The 25,130-nt window shown below is 48.4% G+C and overlaps 1 protein-coding gene across 2 annotated transcripts in view; it reads left to right on the top strand.

Moving 5' to 3' along the window:
• Nucleotides 1-25,130, top strand: part of LOC138573535 (lysine-specific demethylase 4B-like) — a 2,173,569-nt gene that overhangs the window by 815,455 nt on the left and 1,332,984 nt on the right. The window lies entirely within an intron of this gene.

Raw genomic sequence — 25,130 nt, 5'->3', positions numbered from 1 at the left:
CATCAAAATACATCGCCTGGCAGCTATCATACAGGTTGCCAGAAATTTACGGTACCGCTTCGGGATCCTGGGGGACCAACCGAAAATGCTGCACACCATTGTACACTGAATTTCTTGACCCAGCATTTCTGACATTATCTTCACCACATCTTCCCAGAATGACCTCAATTCAACACACGCCCACAACGTGTGCGTGATGTCTGCAGAGTCTGTGGTGCACTTCGGGCACCTAGCCAACTTAGAGTTATCATATTTGTGGACCCTGGTGGGAGACATATATGCCCTGTGAAGTGTTTTGAGCTGTATTAGTTGCAGTCTGGAACTGAGGGCTCCGGTATGGGTCACTCCGCATAACACCTTCCATTGTTTGGCGCTAAAGGTCTCCCCGGTGTCGTCCTCCCACCTGGTTTTGTATTTATGGGGTTTGCGGCGTGTCTGCCTGAATAATTCTGTATATAGATGAGTACGCCTCTGCAGCCTGGGGAGCTCTTTATGTAATGCAATAGTGGGGTGGTGGGGGGCCTACCCGGAAAGGTCAGGCTCTACTCTCTGAAAGCTGCCCTCATCCTAAGGTACTGCAGCCTACACTGAGGCCCTTGCCCCATCTAGTCTATAAACGTCTCTTGCGAGACAAACACCCCGTCGGGGTACATGTCTTCCAGCCGCTCGATCCCAGTCCCGTACAAGGGACATGTCGCACGTTGATCTTAGGACTTCTATGTGCCATAGTGAGATGCCCGGATCAAACGGATGTCCCACCCCGAGTCTTTCAGTGCCCTCCTCCACGCATGCACTGTGCTTGCTACGGGGTCAATTCCACACTTGTCCGCAACCTTGCCCGAAATCAGAACACCCTGTAAAGAGTACGGTTTCACAGAGCCCCTCTCTATGTGTACATGGGGTACATCCAGTACTGGGTGAACGATAGTTGAGCCGCCAGGAAATAGGTTTCAATGTTTGGAGAGCAAACCCCCCCCTCTTTCCACAGAAGTGTTAACCCCTCTCAGCTTATGTGCGGGGGTTTAGGGTGCCATGCCAGCTTAATCAGTTGGGTGCGTATCTCGTGGAAAAATTTCACCCCTGGCCACACACCAGTATATTTTAGAACAAGTAGAGGAGCTTGGGGACCACCACCATCTTGGCCACAGCTTCCCTACTCATGAGTGTGAGTCGGAGTCTGCACCATCTGTCTACGTTTTTCTTTAAGGTCTGCAGGTATTCCAAGTGGTTGTTCCTGTGAAGTAATTGGGCTTCTATACGGACCCTGATTCCCAGGTATGTGACAACGGACTGCTCCCAACCAAACCCTTCAGTGTTTGGGGGGCGTGTGGTGGTTTTATTGAGGGGGAACAACATGGATTTAGCGCAATTCAGTCTGAGTCCTGATGCTACTCCGAATTCCGAAACTTCTTGTGTCAAAGGGGCCAGATTAACCTCTGGTTTTTGAGGTAAATTATTGCGTCGTCTGCATATAACACAATTAGTTCAATCGAATCCTCCATGGGCAGGCCTCTGTGCCCATGAAACCTCCGTAGCCTGCACGCCAGCACCTTGATTGTAATAGCAAAGATTGAAGGGGAGAGAGGGCACCCTTGCCTAGTACCCCTCCCGAGTCTGAATAGGCCTGACAGTGTCTTGGTCTGGGTGCTTGAGCATGCGTACAGCATCCGTACTGCACTCAGGAAGTACGCAGGGATCCCCACTTGGGACAGGACTTCAAACAAAAAGTCCCACTTGATCGAATCAAATGCTTTTTCTATGTCCAGCAACGCCGCAACCGCCTTCCTGGAGGGATATATCTGGGCCAGAATCACGAACAGCCTCCTCAGGTTCAGCACGGTCGACTTCCCCGGGATGAACCCTGATTGATCTCTGTGGACAATCTGCGTGATGTACGGGAGTAGGCGGTCTGCCAGTAACTTGGCAAAGATTTTTTTGTCCAAGTTCAGCAGTTATATCGGACGGTATGATGAGCATTCCAGCGGGTCCTTGTCCGGCTTAAGGATTAAGGTCACCACCACTTCCCTTATAGTGGGTGGGAGATGTCCCGACCCCATACCCTCCTCCCACGCTCCCAGCATATGGCTAGCTACTTCTGGGTCCCATTCTTTATAGAATTTGGCCGTTATATCATCAGTTCCAGGGTCCTTGGAAGATGGGTGATCCCGCACTGCGTTTAGTATATCCTCTACTGTGAGGGGTGCCACTAGGGCCTCCGCTGCTTCTGCGCTAAGTCTGGGGAGAGCTGCCGCCTCAACGAACTCTGTGAGCTTGCCTTTCGGGAGTGAGCCTCTCGTTGAGTACAAGGATTCATAATACTCACGAAAAATCTGCAATCTCGCTAGGTTTCACCACCATCTTCCCACCTGCTGACCTCACAGCGGTTATTTCCCTGTGTCCCGCTCATGCCTTACCAGTGCTGCTAGGTGTCTACCGGGCCACCAGGCCTCTCCTCCTCCCTGTATCTTCACGCCATTGCTGGGTGAGCGAAGTATTTCACCTGCTGGTCAGCCAGATCCTGGAAGTGGTCTAATTCTTCCTTTAGTTTAGCGAGCGTATTCAGCCTCTCGGCCTCTTCCTCCCTGTGTTTTATTTTAATCTCCGTCTTGGGTTAGCTTCCTGCGGATCGACTTAAGCACTCCCATTTCAGTGGACAGACACCCCCCTTAACACCACCTTGAAGGCTTCCCACAGTGTCCCCCTCCCGGCTACAGTACTCAGGTTTTCCTCAAAGTAATGCTTGATTAAGCTGTGTATTTCGCTCTTGAATGTTATGTCTAGGAGCGCCGCTGGCTTGAATCTCCAACAGGGCCGGGGCGGGGTCTCCTCCAGGCTCATGGACCATAACACTGGTGAATGATCTGAGAGCGTCCTTGATAGTAGTGTGCATTCCTCTGTGTGGCGTACAAGGTGCGTGCAGGTCAGAATGTAGTCCAACCTGGATGAGGTGTTGTGAGCCGTTGTGTGGTGTGAAAAACCCTCCACCCCAGGGTGCAGCAACCTCCATACATCCTGCAGTTCCAGCACCTCCATGGCGTGCAGCACTGCCTCTGCCGCCTTAGACCGCCTTCTCTCCCCTCCCAACCTGTCAATCTGGGGGTCTAGTACCACATTCAAGTTTCCCGCCCATAACAAGTTGGTGTGCGTGAATCTATTGCAGAGCCCACGCAGCGTGTTGAAAAATTTGGCGTTATCGACATTCGGGCCATATATATTAACAAGGGTTAGTGACATGTTGCCTACTGAGCCCGACACATTAACATATCTCAGCCTGGGTCTGTTACTGTAGCGCTAACCCAGAACCCTAGCGACATGTGTATCAGTGTCATCACCCCTGCCGAGTATGTAGATACGTCGTAATGAATTTGCAGTTACCCCAACTCCTGGCAAATCCTTCATTCCATTTACTTTTAAGGTGGGTCTCTTGTAGCATCACAATCGTAGCCCCATGTCTCTTGCAGTATTGCATCACTTTCCGCACCTTTCGTGGGTTATTAAGCCCCCTCGCATTCCAATTGATTACCTTATATGCCATTACTAGGGTGTGGGCAGGATATAAAGGCTGAAATGCTCCAAGTACCTGAACGTTCTGCTGGTGGACTCATGGTCCATCCCATGCGCTGTGAACCTTTTTGCAATACCCCAAATGTGCTGTATAGGCGACATAACCCCCCCACACTGCCCCATGATGACCCCGCTTGTCACCCCCACACCGCCCTACCCGAACTAGCAGTGTCCCCATCCCCACCCGAATAACATCCCCAACCTTGATATCAACATGAGCAACAGCCCGGGGGCACCAGAAACTGTTATCCAAGTGGCTCCCCGCTCCCCATCCTTCGAGAGGAGGACTGCTTTACTTTTTCTCTTACTGCAACACTGCTGGGCTGTCTCATTACATGTCTATTGCTGGTGTTTCATTGCCCATCAGGCCTGTGCCACTCTGCATTGCCCAGTTCTACCTTAGCCATCTTTAGAAGTTGGATTGCCGCTTCTCCGGTGTCGAATTCCTCTAAGTCTCAGGCTGTAGAGGGATATTTGTGCTGCAGGTCATTTCGGTAGCGATTGTATAAATTCATGCACTGCTTCCGGGTCCGTGAAGAAGTGTACCCTCCCATTCTGCTGAACACAGAGCTTGGAGGGATATTGCATGGAGTATTGGAGTGCCCGGTCGCGAAGCGCCCTCTTGGCTGCAGCGAATGACATGCAGGCCTTCTGTACGGCAGGAGTGAAATCTGGGTAGAAGTACACTTTGCAGTTTTGAAAGTGAGGTCCCCAAGCTCCCTCGCTCTCCTCAGAATGGCATCCCGGTCCCGATAGTTGAGCAGCTTGGCTATCACAGGTCTAGGGTTTTGACCCGATCTGGGGACCAGTTCAGAAATTCTATGAGCCCTTTCAACTAAGAACTAGGAGGATAGAGTCGGCCCCTGAAGTACTTCCTTTATAAAAGTTTCCATAAAGACCTCCATATTCTGTTGCGGGACCGTCTCTGGAATGCCCACCACCCTAATGTTGTTTCTTCTTGACCCCGCCTCCAGATCCTCATTTTTGTCCTTTATTGCTTTCACCATCCTCCACAGTTCCTGTACTGCCTGTACAGTTTCCGTGCTTGTGTCCTCGAGCATGCGGACTCTGGTTTCCACTTTGGAGGTCCTACTACTTTCTTTATCGATGCATTCTTGCATCCTGTCCACCTTGTAGGTCAGCCCATCCAATTTGGAGTTAATGGTGGCGAAGCCGTTGCGCATTTCAGCTAGGACCAGACTTGGCTCTGACGTGAGGGCGTCTGTACTCGGGCCGGCCATTGCTCCCTCTTGTGCGGAGTCAGCCGCCATAGTTGCAGACTTTGAAGTGGCTACCTGCCCGTTGCTATGTTTCCGCTTCCTTTTGAGTATATGGGAGGCGGGTCTGCCGCTTGTTGCCCATCGCCAGATAGCGTCTGCGTGGTGGTGGTGTCGCCGGTGCCTCTAGGTTCACATCTTTCATTCAATCTTGGTAACTGCCACTGCTTAAGGTGCTACGACACGCTTCTAGCTGTGTTTCGTTCCGTGCCTCTCTCCCCCACTATGGCCTGTTGTGCAGTCGGGCCCAGTGGTGGCGTTGGGGTTTTCCTTCCTTCTTTACTGCCACTATCTTGTTGTGCTCCACTGCTCTCCTGCCGCGGCTGTTATCTCCCTTCCAGCTCCCTGGATCCACCGAGGGGGGGTGTAGCGTGACTTCCACTCTTTGCCAGTCACCCCCTCTGTGAATATCTTCCAAGGGTTACGCTCCTCTCTCCTCACTCACAGCCACCCTCGTAGTGCTGCCTGTTGGGGGGGTGTCCTGGGTTAGCGAGCTATAGTGTGCGCCCATGATGACCTCCTCAACTGGGGGACTCACTCCGGTATGCTTCTCTGTGCTCCGCCGCTTTGCTGCTCTCCTCCTTCTAGTTTAGTAAGGGGCCACAGGCTCTATCTCCTCCTGGGGTGCCCCTGGTGTGTGTTGCTCTGGTCTGACCAACGCTGCTCGGTCTCATGGGGTATGCACGTTCCCGTAGGACTGTGACACTGTGCAGCCCGTGGTATGCTGGTATGCGCTGGTTTCTATCCTTTCACCCCTTCCTTTTCATGTGAACCCCCAGCTGTTATAGTGATTTGGCGGGTGGGGGGCCCCTCGTGCAGAGGACTGGGTTTCTAGAGGTTGTGTTACTGCAGCCCAATGGAGCGCGCCACTTACTTGTGAGGCTCCCCGGCCGCCGCCACAGGGGGCCGCGCTCTGAAATCCATCGCTGATCCTGCCATCCCAGCCGGCTCTCCGCGTCCGCAGACCTCGCGTTCATGGTCGCCAGATCTCTCCTCCTCCTTTCCACGCGCTCCGAGGCGGGTCTCGTGTCCTCCATTCCGCACCCACCAACACTGGTGGGAAGCCCGCTCGACCCTTCTCCTTCCTCAGTTCAGCACCAGTCTTCCTCGCCAGGGCTCCTCCCGAGGCGCAGCCCGGATTGCTCTGATCCGGATTCTTGTTGCTGACGGCCACGCAGGCAATGAGCCTGTGCCTCCCTCCTCAGGCACGGATGCAGAGTCGCGCACAGGCACTCAGGAGGGACACTCTCGGATGTGCGATCCGGCCTTCCACAGCTCGCCTTGTACCAGCTCGTATCTTAAGTTCTAGTGGACCAAATCTTCCAAAATTTGGTTCTCAGCCTCTTCAGCCTTTCACACGGGCAATCCTAAATTTTCAGCTATTGTACTGCCCGATGGGCGCAGTTACGTCCTCCTCTCGGTCCGGTCCATGCAGGAGCTCACACGAGTGCGGCCATCTTGGCGTTGGGCTCTCTAGCGCCCCCCTATGATCCATCTCCTTATTATAATCTGCCAAATGATGCTTCATTTCAGGGGAATATGAGGCAAAGATATCTTACCGCATGACCACATTGATCATGACTTCAAAGGTGGTTACCTTATAGCCCTCTACCCAGCCAACCAGGTTTTTCAAGGAATCTGTAACAAAAGACACCCAAGTATTATTTTATTATTTTATTTCTTTTCTTCTGTAATCTCTGAACCTCTTTAAGTATTGGGCAGGAGTATTCCCAAACTTTAAGAGGAGAGCCTGCTTCAATTTAGCAAAGTCTTTTCTATTACCCTTGGACATTTCCATATTGGCACTGCAGCCAGAATGGGGAAACTTGCTGATTAACAAGGCAATTTTATCATACTCACCCACCCCTTGCAGTTCACAAACATATGAGGATGTTAGCCAATCAATCAATGATATCCAAAACCAACCGACCCAGAGGAGGAGTAGCTCTCATCTTTCCAGAGTGGGTCACTGCCTCTGTCATTCCAACCCAGGCCCCCTACTCCTTTGAATGCCTGGTCTGCTGGTTCTTTATCTCACCTGTACTCTCTCTGACTGTGGCCACCATCAATAGGCCACCTGTCCAGGCCGCCCTCTTCCTCTCAGAGTTGGCTGACCTCTCCACATCTCTCCTTGCCTCTACCTCTCAACTTGTCCTCCTCAGAGAAGCATCCAACTGGATGCTTTTGATCCCTCCACAGGGCTCTTCAGAAACCTCTGTGACCCTCTCTCTCTCCATTCTACCCTCTGGTCCAACACAGACTGCCGGACACACCTTGGATGTACTCATCTCCTCAGACATTCTTCTCATTAACCCTCTCACTACTCCTCTCTCTTGGATTAACCACTTTCTTCTTTCCCCTCACCTGACACTCTTTTCCCCAGGCATAGCCCACCCCAGCACTCCCACCTACCTTCTCTGTCGTTCGGCCCATGAAGCGTGTGTCAGTTGATTCCTTTGCCTCCACCTTCTCTGCTCCTCGTGCAGCTAACTCACACCCTGACACAGCCCTCTCTAATCTGCATCTTGCCATTTCCAACACTCTGGACATCCTTTCCCTTGCCATGAGAATCCACCTGAAGCCTACCTCCAAGTGCAACTCTTGGTATTACTTTGACCTCGCCGCCCTGAAACGCAAATGCATGGTGGTTAAGACGTAGTGGAGGGTTTTTGGGTGCATCCACTGACAAACTGGCTTAACACCTGCTCCAAAGGCAATACAGACTCTCTCTACTATCCATGGAGCGAGTCTACATCCAAGCCTGCATTTCTGCGGCCTCTCACAACACGGCCCTCTGTACGGCCCTGGCTTTTAACTTCACTACTAAAACTCGGGACATCCTGTCCTCGCTCTCCTCATCCTCTCCCTATACCGCTCTCAGACCCCTCTGGCCATCTCTCCCCCTCTTCCTCTGTTCTCCTCTTTCTCTCTGATGACACCTGACGAAGTTTCTAGACAAGGCCGACCTATGAAAGTGTTGTGCAAACAGGTGCTCCCCTACTCCTCTAGAACAATCAAGAACCACATTGACACCCTTGCTCCAGCCTTGGACGAATTCTGCAATCCCTCTTTGCCACTGGTGCATTCCCCTCAAGCACTCCTTTGTGCCCCGCGCCACCTCCATAAAAAGCCTTCTGACGGTCCTACCTGTCTGGTTAACTATCGCCCGATCTCTATCACTCCTTTCCTTGCAAACTCCTGGAAAAGCTGGCCATCTTCCAGTTAACTCTCCACACTGCAACTGTTGGCTGTCTCCATGACCACCAGTCTGCTTCAGAGCAGCCAGAGGCACGGAAACTGCTCTCCAGAACCCCTGTGAATATCTGCTCTCCAATCTTGACACCAGCACCCCTTCTGTCCTCATACTTCTTGACCTTTCCTATGCTTTCAACACAGTCAATCACACCATCCTGATCAACAGACGCCGTAAGAACTTGGGCATCACAGATCAGGCACTAGAGTGGCTGATCTCTTTCCTCCTGGACGGGCTCTCTCAGGTCCAACTTGGGTCCTTGCCCTCCACCATCTCTCTCTCCACATGTGGTGTTCCCCAGGGCTCTAACCTCTCACCCTGGCTCTTCAATCTCTATGTGGCTCCTCTGGCCCACCTAATCTCCACCTTCTGCTCTAACTTTCATTGTTATGCAGATGACACACAGCTCTGTTTCCGGCTTCTTACAACCTCCTCTCCTCTCTCGCTCCTTCCAGACGGTCTATCCGCGATTTAGGATTGGTGCACCTCCAACGATCTTTGCCTTAAAGCCAGTAAGATGGAGATCCTTCTCATCGGGGCCCCCGCTCCCGTTTTACCGCTCTTTGTGGCCGTCCTCCATGGGCCCTCTTCCTTCGCCTTCCTGTGAGGGAAAAAACCTAGGTGTCATCTTCGACTCCACTCTCCTTCTCGCCTCACATCACAGACCTTTCCAAGAAGGCACTCTACCAGCTGCACATCCTCAGAGGTACTCTTCCTTTTCTCACTTCCCCCACAGAAGCTCATTGTCTCCAGAGCCCCGGTTCTCTAGATTGGACTACTGTAACAGCCTCTTTCTCAATCTGCCTTTCCTCTACTCTCCGTCGTCTGCAACTAATCCAGAACAGGACAACAAGACTTATCCTTGGCCTCAAGCCCAGGGACCGTATCTCTCCAGACCGGAAATCACTCCACTGGCTCCCGGTGGGTGCAAGGATCAAGTTCATGACCCTCTGCCTCATCCACAAGGCTTTCTGGGAAAGGGCCCCGCACTACATTCAACTCTCTCTTCCTAAACACCTTTCTTCCTGAGCCCTTCTCTCTGCTGCCTCCAGCTATCGAAAGGTCAGACGTTTCTCCAGGCAGAGAGTAGGGGGTAGATTACTTTCCGCTGCAGGTGCCTCCCTCTGGAACGGTCTCCCAGCCCCTCTCAAACCTGAGCCGGACCACCTGAAGTTCCAGAATTAGCTCAAAACCTTCTTTTTCTCCTCTGCGGTCTCTCCCTCACTCCCCTGCTGGCCTACCTGTCTGCTGCGCCGACTGGTTGCTTGGTTACCCTCAGAGTCTCACTGGGTTCCTGGCTCCTCTTGACCGGTCTCCCTCCTCCACTGCCTCTGGTCCTGTCGCGCATTAGGGGCTGTAACTGTATACCTCTACTGTTCCCTGCGCCTTGCACTTACCCAGAGCCGTGCTGTTTTAACTGCACTTACTCAGAGCAATGCTGCCCTGATTGCACTTTCCCCTTCAACCCCCCCTATCCCCTTCCACTGCACTTTGCATTACAGCAATTGCACGATCTGAATGACGCAAGGCCTGGTAAGATAGTATGTCTTTTCCTACCTCCGCACCCTCTCTTGTCTTGTCGTGCCTAGAACCACATGTGTACAGGTGCGTTATTAATGACTTATCATATCATTCTTATATAAACTGAGCAGACCCTTTTGAAATCTAGGATGAGATGAGGATCCAGAACCACTTCCACAACCTCTGGAGGAGCTTTGTAATCCCTTCAGCCTTGCAAGTTCCAGCTGGTGATCCCTAGCCTTCTGTTTTCCAATCCTAACAAATTCTAGCTTGGCCATATTAACCTCAAGCTCTATTTGCCTGAGCCTGAGCTTCTCCTTCGTGAGTTCGCACATGACTTCAGTCTCAGAATTTTTCAAGGAAATATTAGTGGCATCCTCCTCCTTTTTCTCCTCCTTCTCAACGGTGACAGTTACAATACGGCCATTACTGCTGCGGGCAGCCCCAGCCCCTTCTGCATCACCACTGAGTGGCAAAGTAACTATCCTACTTTCCTGATGATCAAACATTTTCTGTATATGATCAGACTTGTTTCCGAAGGATGGCAGTCCTCTTTCCGCACACATCTTCAAGTTAGAGTGGACATTGTTACTGTTTACATACTTTAAACACGAATAGGTGACTGTTCCATTACTAGTAGATTCAATTCACGGTGTTCTGTGTAAGTACAATCGGGATAATACACCAGTGGACAACACTGGGGTACCCAAGACCTTATTCCACCGCTGTAACACAGTTTGTTAAGATAGATTTCTAAAATCTGGCCTGGTGATCAGATTTTAGGAGGCCAACCTAGTTATAGCAAACAGGAGACTCTTGAAGTTTAGCCAAATCCAATCAAGGTACACGGTAGGTCAAGGCTAAGTCTCAGGAGAGGCGAGTGGTGTCAGGGGTCCACAATGAGTCCACACCATGAAATACACAATGATTCTACTCAGATAGGAAAGTACAAAAATGCTCTATATATTGTAGGCCCTACAAAAATGAAAATGAATCACACACGTGAGGGATCATGGGTACAGGGGACGTCACACTAGGGATAGTATTACTGGCACGCCCTAGGTCGACGCCCATTTTCGAGTTTCGAAAAACAAAATGTAATACTTTGCAGCTTCCACTAGATGTCGGCCTATGTACAGAAACTCGGAGGCGGCCTCTGTTGCTCTGCTGTTGCTGTTGTTGGCAAGCTGAGAGGTGCGGCTTGAGTTCTGCGTACGTGCGTGTGTTCACGCCTTCAGGTCCCTTCCTCGGAAACTGCTGAGTCCCGAATTCCAAGTTCTGTGTCCGTGCATTCTAATATCGTCGCCCCACTTCCCGCTTTCCGCTTGCGTGTTTGGTGGGCCCGGTGGCCGGCGACCTGGGAGCTTGTGAGCTTGTTCTGGGAGCCTGGGAGTCAGCACCACTGCCCCAACCACGGCTGTGACCCACTTGCCTCACCCCCACCGACCCCTCCTGGCAACTGAGCCGAGCTCTGGAGGAGAGCTGTACTTGAATTGGTAGGAGACCCGTATTGAGCCGGCTGTGGAGGTAAATTGGTGTGGAGCCGGCTGTGGAGACAAAAAAAACAAGCACTATGGTAAGGGGGGGCAGCCCTAGATGCTGCTTCAGAGCTAATTCTAGCACAGCTTTATAAAGCTCCTTGTATAAATATATTAATACTAATAACTGCACTATTATTAAGAGCAGATCTCGGAAGAACCTTTGCAGAGGAGGGCTTGTGGTTTATATGTCCCTGAGCTCCATGCCACGTACAGTGCTTCCTCCACTTACTTGCTCATTCACATATTGGCTACTCCATTATGGCCTAAAATAAAGTTGTTCTTGTTTTTGTTCCTGCCTTTTACTGCCTATTGCCTAAAAAAGGTCAGGTTGTAAAAGCTAGGAAAGATTCGAGCGCTTTTTACAGCGCTTTCTACATAGCCTGCAGCTGGCAGCTGACATATTATAGTCTACTCCCAGCCTAGTTCCAGTGGCTGCGTTCTTTGTGACTGATCAAGTATTGGTGTCATGACAGCTGTAGGCCCACTCAGTTTGGACAAAACCACAGACAAAACTACAGACGGAGGAAAAGCCCTTAGCCTCGACCTAGAGCCCACTACAAATCATCCAGTAGAGGCTCTAGTTGTAGTGGGGCGGCAAACAGAGTCTGCCAAAAATACCATGGATCAGGAAAACACCATCGGTGAAGGGGCAAGCTCGGAAACAACACAAAACCAGCTAAACGATTCTTGTGTTTATGGGGAACCTGACCTAGAGGCGACCCCAACAGAGTCACAGGAGACTAAGGAAAATCGTTTGACCAATAAGGACATTTCCACAGGTTCAACTCAATCTCAAAAGGGGTCCGCTGACCGTATAGATGAAGAGGACAACCTACCTAAGGCCATTTTATCCTGTGATATGGCTACATCTACCGGTCCACCCAAACCCTTGGAGCCCAAACCCTATAAGACCTCTAATAGAGGGGCTCCTAGGCGACAGGCATGGAAACCTAGTGGCCTAAGCTTTGGCTTCAATTTTGGGAATCTATGCTACTCACAGAGTGAATCCTCCTCAAGACCTCCATCCAGCTTGCTGCCTACTGCCGAGACTCATTGCCCAAATAAAAAGGTGGGGATGCCACCAACACGGAAAAACCAAGAGGGCTGCCCTGGAAAAACTCAATTATTCATCATATAATCACAAATGGCTCAGAGAAAAATCACGGCAGCACAGGCTTGGAAATCACTTGTGAGAAGGAAGTAGCTCCTTTGAGGGAATACCCCAGGGTGCTTAACTCTCCTTCTCGAACAGGCAAGAGAGCGACAAACAGTGAACAAGATGAAATTGAGCCCAGCTGGAGAACGAAGAACACAACTATAGTTCAGTCCTCAAGGCCCTTAGATCCATCGCCCTCAGAGGGGGCAAGTTGCCCTAGGAAACGGCACAGGCTTTCGACATAAGTGGTGATCGACCCTAGGAACAATGACTCAATATCTGATGAAGATCTATTATTGGACAGGATTTGGCCCAGGTGGAGGAAAAGTCTTCATCAAGTGCTCTCTTAGATGCCAATATGATTGCAGCATTTTCTGTCACCATGAGTCCTTTTATGAAATTATATGAGAGCATTGCGGACCAACTAAAAGATCAATCTACCCTGATCGCAATGCTACATACCATAATGATCTTCGTGGAAGGATTCATATCAGCTCTATCCGAAAACAAACACAAGGAAGAGGAGCATATTACAAGGTTTTTGAAAACTATCTTGGAACCCCTAATTAGAGACAAGGAAAAAAGAAGGCAATCCTTGTCTGGCATTAATCAGAATGGTTCCATCTTCGATGTTGATTTAAGCACTACACTGACAAGTTTTGGGGAAAACGCCATGAATTTGGGTGTTACATCAACTTTGCCGACTACTAGCATGGTCAATAATGGCGGCACTGTTGCATCCCTTCTGGACGGAACCAAGAAACCTTTAAATCAACCCATTAATGGATCACGCAAGGAATCATACTCAGATGATCCAATGCCACATCCAGAGGAATGGAAGTTTGTGGGAGTTGAAGACAATCAGATACGGGGGACCTCGAAGCTGCTTCCCACTAAGACGCATAATGAATGTAATAATATTGTGGGGAAAAATCCCCAAAAACCAATGGAGATTAGGTCCGCTATGTCCAATCCCTTGCCACTTGGATCCACTACGGCTCCTGGGCTTCCTGCAGCTGCACCTTCACTCCTTCCAAAAACATATGACATCTTTACAAATGGTGATATGGTACACAGCTTTGCCGGTAAGACTGGTTCCAATTCTGGAAAGAAACCCATTCAGTCCAAGAAACAAACTAAAATAGTGAACTTTGCAAATCAAACCACAAAAAGCAAACAATCACATCCACTTGCCGCAATAAAAAACTTCAAAGACTTGGCGCTTAAACAGGCAATCAATCAAGATCCAAAACAAATATGCCAACAATTGATAGAAAATGAAGACTCTTTCACGAGCATGGAATCGGATGAAGATTCATATGAAATCAGAAAGTCCTTTTTTGCCCACAATTCCACAACTATGCCGAAAAAACATCCTAAACTTTTTTAGAGGATCTGATGAACCTTTCGGCATATTCTGCAGATTGGGACGAGGTCCTCGAGATTGATGCCTCCTTGGAAGACCGCCTTAAGGCATTGAAAACAAACGATGCTTGGGCTTCTTCACCCAGCATCTTATTGGAGGCGATCAACTTCGAAGGCCTTGATATTGAGTCTTCTAGCAATTCTGACTGCAAAGACCTACCAAAATCGCCCCAGCCCTCGATTACAAAACCTAAACCCAGCACTAGATTTGCATCCAGAGTCCACACGAATAGATCTTTCATCGAGGATTCAACGCTTCCGTTGGGCAGGAGATTTATGATGCAGGACCAAAACAGCAGGGCCAGAGTTGAACAATCAAAGCGGCTGATTAAGAACTATAACGTGGACAACAGACAACGAGAGAACAGCCCTGGAAAGGAGATTACTTCAGACTCTTATTGCATGGAACTACGTAGAATCTTTTGTATTAAAGACAATCTAGTCCTAAATAGAGCTAACATCTTGAGGCTCTTCCGCAGCATTGATGCACACTCTGGGCTCAATACAAAGGATTTATCACTAGTAGAGTTTCCGGATGAAACAAATTAGGATAAAGCCATAATACACCTTGCCTCTATGGATGTGAAAACTCTATTATTGCAAAACTCTGAACCACTGAAGAATATGGGGTTTTCCCTAAGAGCAAAACCAACCTCGAACTTGGGAAGAAGAGATGAGGCTAAACTTTATGACCAGATGTCCACTAAATCTCATCATTTTAACAGTTATAATTCTGATGCGGGGAGCGGGAAAACAGATAATATGGACAGTGACCGTTCCTTGAACACAAACCAAATCAGATGTGATGAAGGTCTGAGTAAAAAAATAAGGGCAAATTCAGAATTACGATCAATCATATTCTTTGATCATATTACGATCAATCACAATCATATTGCCTCAAAGAACACTTCCGATGTGCTACGAGGGACCACGGGTGATAGGGCTGGGGACAACTGGGACTGGCTGGCCAGCTCAATGGCTAGAAGATCATAACGCCAGAGCCCAGGCAACAACTACCCTACACCCTATATCCACTTGGGTTGTTGGAATACGCGTGGCTTTAAACATCTATTGGGAGAAGGTAGTATTCGATTGGAGGACTTTGATATCATTTGTCTTCAGGAGACATGGCTGGGTGTTCAAGCTATCATCAAGGACTTTGTTGTCCTAATCAACCCAGCAATAAAGGGCACGAAGGGCAGACCAATGGCAGGCCTATTGACCGCCATTAACGAAAGTTGCGGCCTGCGGGTAGTCTGGTCAAAGAACACTTCACCATTTATTCAGACCAATTTATTGTAATATCAAATTGGGGAAGAGGAGGCTATGAGGCTATCCTTCTGTGTAATCTGTATTGGAACTGCAACAACCCTGCAGCCAAGAACTTCATGGACCAGTTACTGGAGGAGGGCGACGCTGCTATGATTGACTACTCCAACTTGTATGTGATCTTATGTGGGGACATAAATATTAATTGCTTCAACAGTTGTGGTGCTCTCATAAATCACTATGCGAGTAATTTACAAGAAGCTGAAAAGCGAGGCCTGTCATTCAGGAAGGAGCTCCAGCTGAGAAACATCTCATTACTAAATGGCATTACACCGGAGGACATTCCACCAAACCCAACCTGGAAGAGAGGGCCTGATTCTCATATTTTAGACTACTTCCTTGCCTCAGACAGCATTCATTGTAGAGTAGTGGCCTTGACAATCATGGAAACTCCACAGAGTGACCACAATATGTTGCAATTAACACTCAAACTGGGCAGGACCTCAAAGTCTCTGCCAGATGGGGATGCTCTGGCAGGAACAGAGTAAGATTATTGAGGGAAAATGTATCAACACTATCTAAAAATCTAAGAGATAACGGTAGGCCGGAAGACATAGATTATACACTATCCTTGGCCATCTTTAGTGAAAAATCTGGCCCAGGAAGATCTAAGGGCTTCTGCCATAAGTATACTTTCAACCACGAGGTTGCCACAAGAAAAACGAATTTAAAAAAGATGCAAAGAGCGTTGAAGAAAAATCCCTCCCCGGCATTGCTTGTGGCTGTTAAGAAAACGAGGACCGCGTATAACAACTGGTTAAAACAGCATAGGCAATCTCTATTGCAATCGAAAGCCGAACATATGCTGGAATTAGTTGCTCAACAGAGTCTTATCTCCAACCCTATTCCGGCGAAGGACTGGACGGACCACTTCTTCAAGCTCTTCTCTAAGTCCACCTCGCAAGCTTCGAAGGCCGTAGAAACCTCATGCTCAAACTGGGAGTTTGAAACTGAAAGGGAAGATATCCTCGCCCTAATTAAATCGTCCAGTAACTCCAGAGCTGCGGGTCCTGTCGGCCTCACCAATTTGACACTAAAACAATATCCAGAGGAATGGGCAACTTTTTTACACCAACTCTTTTTACTGGTGAAAATAAAACGCTGTGTCCCGGTCACATGGACGAAATCTATTATTGTACCAATCTTCAAGAAGGGTGATAGGTCTGTGGCCGCAAATTACAGCCCTCTTGGATGTTATTGGTAAACTTTTTGCAGCCTTGATTCCGAATCACCTTACGGCCTGGAGCTGGGATTCCAAACATCGGGACGGCTGGCAAGCAGGGTTTGAAAAAGGAATCGGAACATCATTAAACCTTTTTCTGATAAACTACCTGAATCTGAGAACGGCAAAAAAGAACAATTAAAACGTATACCTCGCATCAGTGGACTTGTCACAAGCCTTTGATTCAGTAAATCGAGAGAAACTTTGGCAGAAGCTAAAAGACTGGGGGTGCCCAACTGACATAAGCAAAGCTATGGAGGCCCTTCATAACAACACAAGCATTCAAATCAAACTGAACCAAAATGGTGACTTGTCAAACCCCATCAAAACAGGAGTGGGCCTCAAGCAAGGGTGTCGATTAGCCCCAGCCATCTTTAAACTATACATCTCAGACATGGGCGACGCCTTTACGGAAATTAGATGCTCCCCCCCCTTGTATTGCGAGCTCCCCAATGAATAGACTGCTGTACGCAGATGATGTCATTCTTCTGGATGAAACTCCAATCGGGCTCCAGCGCCAATTGAATGCCCTTGCTCTTTTTTTATCTTCCAATGACCTAAGAGTAAACGCCACCAAATCAATGGTGATTACCCTGGGGAAAACAAGACGCAACTTCATGAAGTTCAAGGGTTGGCACATAAATGGCGACCAGATCCGAGAGACATCAGAATTGCTCTATTTAGGAATCCCTATCAGCGCAAGCTACAGTGAAGTCCCAAGAGAAACAGCACTAAGGCGCAAATTGAAGATGCTGACAGCCCAGGCAAGATTGATTTAACGCAGGTATTGCAAATTTACATTGACACCTTTGCTCCGTTTTTACACCATGAAGGTAGTCCCTATTGTGACCTATGGGGCAGAGTGCTCTCTCCAGATGAGCTGGAAGATATGGCACACTTTAGAGGGCCTATTTTGGAGAGCCGTACTTGACCTCCCTAATTGCATACCTGTGGCTGTGATAAGAAAAGAGTTTGGACTGACCTCTCTTATTACTTATGTCAGCTGGAAGACTCTATCCTTTTATCGTAACTGCCTACTGCCTCCGCCAGACAGCTGTTTTGGGCTGTTGGGTCAAGCACTGACATCAGAAAAAGAGCCTTTGCTTGTTGAATAGAGCACCAAATTCTTGAGCTTGCTGGACTCAATAGACTCTACTGTGAAACTACTTATTGAAAATCCAGACCTTGTGAAAAAACGGTTGTATGAGTATGATTGGATCGAGCCCTCAATGCTGGCGCAGTCATCCAAACTTTATGGCAAATACTGCGTTGCTCTGAACAAGCGTGGCTTAACTCCGCTATACTTGAGAAAGTTTCCCTCTGCGGAGCTGCGACAGCAATTTCTCAGACTTTGCTTTAACATCTTTCCGACCAAAGAAATCCTTGAAGTGAGAAAACAGAAAAGCATGAGAGACTATTAATGTCGGCTCTGTGGTCACCCAAGGGAAACACTTCGCCATCTCATTATGAGCTGTCACGGCATCATGGATACTCGACGCAATCTACTGGGGAGATTTTTTGTAAATAATCGAACCTTAACAAAGAAAGATGTTTGGCTACAATTGCTACAGGGCTCAAGGCTATCTGTAACTTTTGCTCTGCTTGAGATGGTAGCAAACATTTTTAAAAAACTCCATGGAGAGAAGTGAGAAAGAAAGTCTACTTTTGTATAAAAAGATTGGAAGAAGCTGCTAACCTTGGCTGAACTTGGTCCTTCCTTTTCCCTCCTATCTGTATCTATCTTTTTCTCTTTTTTACTTCTCCCCCCTTCTTTTTATTTTTTACAGCAGTTGACGCATATGACTGAAATGATTGTATCATATGTTTCTGTAGAGTCATGGAATTCTTTTACTTAATTCATTTTTGCTGAATTGTACTGTAACTGGTAAAAAGCTTCTTTTGAAGCTAACACTAATAAAAAATAAATAAAAAAAAGAATGTGAATCTAAGCAGATACAAGCATCAGGAATACGATTACGGTAAATAATGTATCCCATACAGTCCCAGTTGGTTAATTCAATGCATACAATTCACTGATACACCTGAAAGGAAAGGTAAGTAGTTAAGCAATTGTATAACCAGACTACAGGAATATAACCCTTAACTTTATGAGTCCAACCCTAAGTTGAATGGGGCCTTGTGCCCAAAGGTTCACAAAGTACCTTTAGAAGATGTATTTCAATCTTAGGGCACCTGGCTAGGTCCCGATTTACCCAGGTGGGTATGCGTAGTATAAACAAAAGAATCGGGATGGGGAGATCCAAAAACAACGATACAGAAGTGCTAAGTGTGTGGGTTTATTATGTATTCACACAGGACATGGTAGATAACTTCACAATTTAATTTACATTACTTCCGATAAGCACGAAAGTTAAGTTGAAGAGGACGGACAGGGTTGGTTTATGCAGTAGTGACACAAGTGGGTGTAGGCCTCTGAAGTATAGAGGTCGGCACTGCACTAGGATACATGTTGCCTCATAAATCGAGGGGGTATAGGAACCCGCAGTTACACAAAACACAAAAAGCACACAACAATCTTTGAATTTTAGCGGGTGCAAGTAGTGATACAGTTGTGATAGGAAGTTCGACACAGGGAGTGACACAGGGTGTGTTTCGGCCAAAGAAAGTGGCTTGGTTGTAGCCGTCTTTGTGCTGGCCTTCGTCAGGAAAAAGGGGGGCACCAGTAGTGGTGCTGTCCGTACTGTCTGTGGGTGAAACAGAGTAATTAGGATCTCGGATAGTTGTTCGTTCAGTACTATAAGTATTAAATACGGGCCTAATTGTTGCCCACGTTGTACACCATGTGGTGTTTCTAAAAGACAGCTTACCTGCCGTGCAGGGAATCGGGTGGGTGCTGTCGGGGAAGCCGCGAAAAGTGCGGACCGTCCGGTGCTGGGATTAGCACTGGTGAAAGGCTTTAGTTTCCTAGGGGCTGGCGTGGTTCAAAGTCTCACGAAGCCGGAGTTGGGCGTAATTGGACCCCAGTCTGAAATGGAAATTAAAATTAAAAACCGGTATAGGTAACCTGTGAGGGTCAAATGCGCCAGGGAGTATGTCCGCGTAGGAATCAAGTGGAACTTACTGTTGTCTGGGTGGTACGCTGCCGTGCTGGACGTGGACTGCTGAGAGCCGGATGAGTCGGACAGCGAGGGAGCCGTGTTGGACTTTATAAAGGACAGCCAGTGGCTGGGGACCGGCGAATGGGAACCCATGATTCAAGGGCGGCACCCCGCTTGGGCCAATCAAATGGCTGTGCGCCGTGTCCCAATGAAAAGGCGGTACTCCGTGTGTGATGTTGGGTAATGTAGTCCAATGTGGTGTACGGGGACTCCTGCTCATGGGTACTTGCACAACATAACAGGTAGGATACATGGTTGCAAACAAAGGTCATTTACGTGCGCCATGTGGATGAGCGAAGAAAAATAGATTCTCGTATACAATAGTGTTCACAAGGTGGAGGATAGATGTCCAGTGTATACAAGAGAAGTTAGTGCCAGTGTAACAATGCTCACAAGGTGAACAACATAGGTTTCTAATGTGTGTCAGGACACAAGTTCATACTCAATGGTCGAGCGCAGTGGCCACTTGGAGGAGTACTCTAGAAGTGTTTCCATTCGACGGTTACATTTAGGCCGTCTTGCACAGAGTTCAATTTGTGGACCCATTTTTGTTCGAGTTTGGTGAGGGCAATGTTTATGTCGCCCCCTCGTCTTTGTGGCTGGAGTTGTTGGACCACGGTCCATGTGAATTGTTCGTGGGTATGCTTCTTCTTAGTGAAGTGTTCGACCAAGGGTTTGTCCTCGACGAAACACTTCTAGAGTACTCCTCCAAGTGGCCACTGCGCTCGACCATTGAGTATGAACTTGTGTCCTGACACACATTAGAAACCTATGTTGTTCACCTTGTGAGCATTGTTACACTGGCACTAACTTCTCTTGTATACACTGGACATCTATCCTCCACCTTGTGAACACTATTGTATACGAGAATCTATTTTTCTTCGCTCATCCACATGGCGCACGTAAATGACCTTTGTTTGCAACCATGTATCCTACCTGTTATGTTGTGCAAGTACCCATGAGCAGGAGTCCCCGTACACCACATTGGACTACATTACCCAACATCACACACGGAGTACCGCCTTTTCATTGGGACACGGCGCACAGCCATTTGATTGGCCCAAGCGGGGTGCCGCCCTTGAATCATGGGTTCCCATTCGCCGGTCCCCAGCCACTGGCTGTCCTTTATAAAGTCCAACACGGCTCCCTCGCTGTCCGACTCATCCGGCTCTCAGCAGTCCACGTCCAGCACGGCAGCGTACCACCCAGACAACAGTAAGTTCCACTTGATTCCTACGCGGACATACTCCCTGGCGCATTTGACCCTCACAGGTTACCTATACCGGTTTTTAATTTTAATTTCCATTTCAGACTGGGGCCCAATTACGCCCAACTCCGGCTTCGTGAGACTTTGAACCACGCCAGCCCCTAGGAAACTAAAGCCTTTCACCAGTGCTAATCCCAGCACCGGACGGTCCGCACTTTTCGCGGCTTCCCCGACAGCACCCACCCGATTCCCTGCACGGCAGGTAAGCTGTCTTTTAGAAACACCACATGGTGTACAACGTGGGCAACAATTAGGCCCGTATTTAATACTTATAGTACTGAACGAACAACTATCCGAGATCCTAATTACTCTGTTTCACCCACAGACAGTACGGACAGCACCACTACTGGTGCCCCCCTTTTTCCTGACGAAGGCCAGCACAAAGACGGCTACAACCAAGCCACTTTCTTTGGCCGAAACACACCCTGTGTCACTCCCTGTGTCGAACTTCCTATCACAACTGTATCACTACTTGCACCCGCTAAAATTCAAAGATTGTTGTGTGCTTTTTGTGTTTTGTGTAACTGCGGGTTCCTATACCCCCTCGATTTATGAGGCAACATGTATCCTAGTGCAGTGCCGACCTCTATACTTCAGAGGCCTACACCCACTTGTGTCACTACTGCATAAACCAACCCTGTCCGTCCTCTTCAACTTAACTTTCGTGCTTATCGGAAGTAATGTAAATTAAATTGTGAAGTTATCTACCATGTCCTGTGTGAATACATAATAAACCCACACACTTAGCACTTCTGTATCGTTGTTTTTGGATCTCCCCATCCCGATTCTTTCCTTTAGAAGATGTGACAAAATTAAGAAATGTTCCCGCGGGTGCAAAGATAGTTCCAGAAGTCATACCTTTCCTAGCTTCTAGAACAGCTTTTTCAACAAACGTTTAAAAAGCAATGGAATGGAATATATATGATATGATAGTTTATTTATATAACGCCTATACACAAAGTGTTTCAAAGCACTTAAAATATAAAAGTTATTCACAAACTTTATATTGGAGGAGAGGGGGACAATGTGAAGTATTGCGGCTACTCATCGTCCTTACACAAATTTTCCCAAAGGACTTGGCAGGTCAAATGTGGGGAGGATAGCAGGGGCTCGCTGGAGGTAGGTTTTCCCACCGTTGGATCCAGTAGAAGATGCCCAGGGAGCTGTCGGTGCAAGGAGGTGTTCGGGTCCAGGAGCCGAGTGCAACCCTTTCCAGCGAAGAATTGCAGGAGGCACCAATGCAGGACTCTTCAGAACACTCTACCAGACGAGGAAGGCCGGTTCTACTGGCAGTCACCACACACAATCAACAGCAGGCTTCTCAACAGTCGTGAACAAACAAAGCTTCCAGAACAGGACCAGTCGATGCTGAGACGCTGAAACTTGGCAGGAAGGCATCTTGTAGGACTAGCCGGAGACCCCTGAGGTTCCAGGCAAAGATGTGTAACGGTGACGCTTCTGGCACGGTAGCCTAAAAAGGAGCTGGTCAGATTATTGGGTGGTCCAGGCACACTTTCAAGGGCTCCAGGCTGTAGGATAGTGTAAGAAACCTGAGGAACTTCTCCCAGGTTATTCCCAGGGGTCCTTTGTTCAGATGGCCAGGGGAGGGCCATCGCTCTTGGATCCCAACCCTGAGGGTGGACAAGCGTGTGAGGATCACCTGGTAAGTGGGTCCTTGGAGACTGCGAGAGGAGCAGCCTTGGGCGAGACGCAGTATCCCATTTTTTCTGCTGCACCCGTACCCGACATCCCAGCAGTCTCCCATCCCCCCCCCCAGCACTTTCCATTACGAAAAAGACGGAGAAAACATCTGGGGAACCCTAAATTACCTCTAACTCCCAATACGAATGTTGCCTCTCCAAAACACTACAACTCCCATAATCCCATTCCCCTATTGAAATCCACAAGGACTGGGACGAGGAAGAGGCAGATGGGAATCATGAGGATTACCCATAGGAATCAATGGGCAATAGATTCTTATGGGCAGTCTCCATGTTGTCCCTCCCTGCCTGACCTCGTTATCAGGACAGCTACTCACACCTTACTCCAATCAACTCTAGCTGCGAGTATAAAAGCAGCAGCCAAAAACAGCATTGTGGGTGAGTCTGGGATGCTGGAAGGTACCAGAAAGCAGGGGAGACCCCAAGTGAGCTGGAAAAGACCCTGGGAGGCCTTTAAGAGGAGGAGATAAAAACCACCCAGACACTGGTTCTACTACCAGAGAAGAGATTGCAGTGTGGAGGAGGAAACTGTCCCTCCAGAAGGCAAGACCCGGGCCAGCTGGGTTTGCGTAGCAGTACTGACAGTTAAATTCCTCCCCTGGTCCAGGCAGGCAAACCCAGGTCTCTGAGGGGCATAGGGAGAGACCTTGACTGCCTACAGACATCCCCTTTTGGCCCCTGCAGCTCTCAAAGACAAAGTGCCAATTCGGGTAGCAAAATCAACCCAATGCATTATGGGACTAGAAGTCCCAAAACCTTTTTGTTAAAATTGTGACTTTTGGAAGCAGGGTCTGAGCATGGCCGAGGGTGAACCTTGAGGAACTTCAAAAAGGTTCCGAGCCTGACAGAGGGAAACCCAGTGGTGGAGCAAGGCAGACTGCACGACAAGAGAGATATCCAAGCACAGCAGTTTAAGAGGAGGAGAAAGGTGGTGAGTATCGAAGGGGCGACAAGGAGATAAGCGACCTTGCCTTTCCGGCTCAGAGCCGCTAAGCCTCCGCAGAAGGAAACAAAACCGCAGACAATAGCTAGAGTGTTTTGCAGAAGAGGCCAATGGTACACAGAGCGTGCCTACACTGATAAGCTGGGCAGAGGGAGACGCTTGCTACCGTGGTACCAGCCTTGACTCCAGATAGGGTGAAAAGCCAAGTGGTTCATCACAGCCGTTGAGTCGAAGGGGAACCGGTAAAGAAACCGAACTGTGTTGCAGGAAAGTCGCAAAGTGGCACGTTAAGGAAAAGTTCAAAGAACTGTACATTGTTAAGGGAAGACCAGCTGCCGAGGGGTTCGGCACCACGTGGGTGCTCACTCAAGACACCCTGGTTGATCCCGTGTTTGAAAGAAACTACAGATACCTGAAGGCCGTAGGAGAGCTGCCAGGAAAGGTCAATGTGGTCATACAGCAGTCTAGCAAAATCCCCATGCAGTCAAAAGTCTTTGACCGACAAACCATTGAAAACATAAGGGAAGTGAATCCTGCATCAGAAGAAAGTAAAAGGAATTGTAAAATGGCAAGAGTAAACCCAGCAAAGGGATGCCAATAAAGAGGGTCGAAGACTAAAGTCCCAAGAAACGGTGTGTTGACAAAAGTGAACCCGGCAGAGGGATGTCCACGGAGAACTGTTTAAAAAGACATTAAGGTTTGTGAATGCCAATGAGAAAAATATCTTTGCAAAAGCCAGAGTTAACCCGATGGAGGGAGGCCAATATTCGAGAAGGGTCTGAGCCTAGCATAGGGAGATCCAGGGGGTAGAAAACCATTACCCCATCGACACATGAAGGCAACAATTTAGAACACAAGCAAGAGTGAACCTGATATTAGAGAGGGGTCGGCGCCCGGAAGAGGAGGACAAAGAGATGAAGAAGCATCACCTTAAGTGTAATCCAAAAATAACTTTTTATTTGTGGTTTGAACCTATCAGATCTTCGGAAGCAGGAGAGACAACATCTAAAGATCATGATATTGATCATGGATTGTGAGGGGTCTGCGCCCGGAAGAGGGGGATCCAGAGGTGAAACCTTCACCCAACATACATTTGTAACAGAACTTCTTTTGTTTGTTATTTTTGGAAGCCATCAGGTCCTTGGAGCAAGAGACTTTTGTAGAAAAGAGATTTAACCACCGAAGGTCCTGATACGTAAAGCAGAACTATTGTCTCATGCTGGGAAAGCTCGAGTGTGTGCGGTGCTCAGGAGTCCCACCGTTTCCCTTGCTCAAAACCTGGGCAAGGGAGACCCCTGGTTACCCCATCCTGACTTTTTATTTATGAACACGTCTTTCTTGTGAACACTGTCCCACACTCTTTTTGTATTTAGCCTAAGGATTGGCAATAGGTTTTTCTTAAAAAAGGCCTTTTTATTTGCCAAGATGCTTTTAGGACTGCCTTATTATTATTTGATGGTCGTAGCCTGCTCCCATCTTAGATTTAGGTTTAGATTAGGTGTTTTTCCAAACTACCTATACAGTTTAATAAACACTCTTGAACTTTGGTCACTTGTGTCTGTCTATTCTTGATACCATGTCTTCTTTAAAATAGTGAGGAGGCGTCGAGACTGGATGGTCCCACCAGTCCAAAGGGTCGAAACACCAGCAAAGGTCTTCTGAGATGAGGTAGTCCAGCAGGGCTTCCCAGTGACAACAGCAAGAATGGTTGCCAGGCCTCTTCAGGACTCGGCCTCCGGTCTTCTGTCATCTGCACAGCTAGACCAGATATTTGTCTCCTCTTCTGATCTGC

This window comes from Ambystoma mexicanum, chromosome 1p (genome assembly GCF_040938575.1).
Source record: "Ambystoma mexicanum isolate Mex_15411 chromosome 1p, UKY_AmexF1_1, whole genome shotgun sequence".
Taxonomy (NCBI): domain Eukaryota; kingdom Metazoa; phylum Chordata; class Amphibia; order Caudata; family Ambystomatidae; genus Ambystoma; species Ambystoma mexicanum.
The sequence above is the reverse complement of the archived record's forward strand: the minus strand, read 5'-3'. Positions and strand labels throughout refer to the sequence as shown.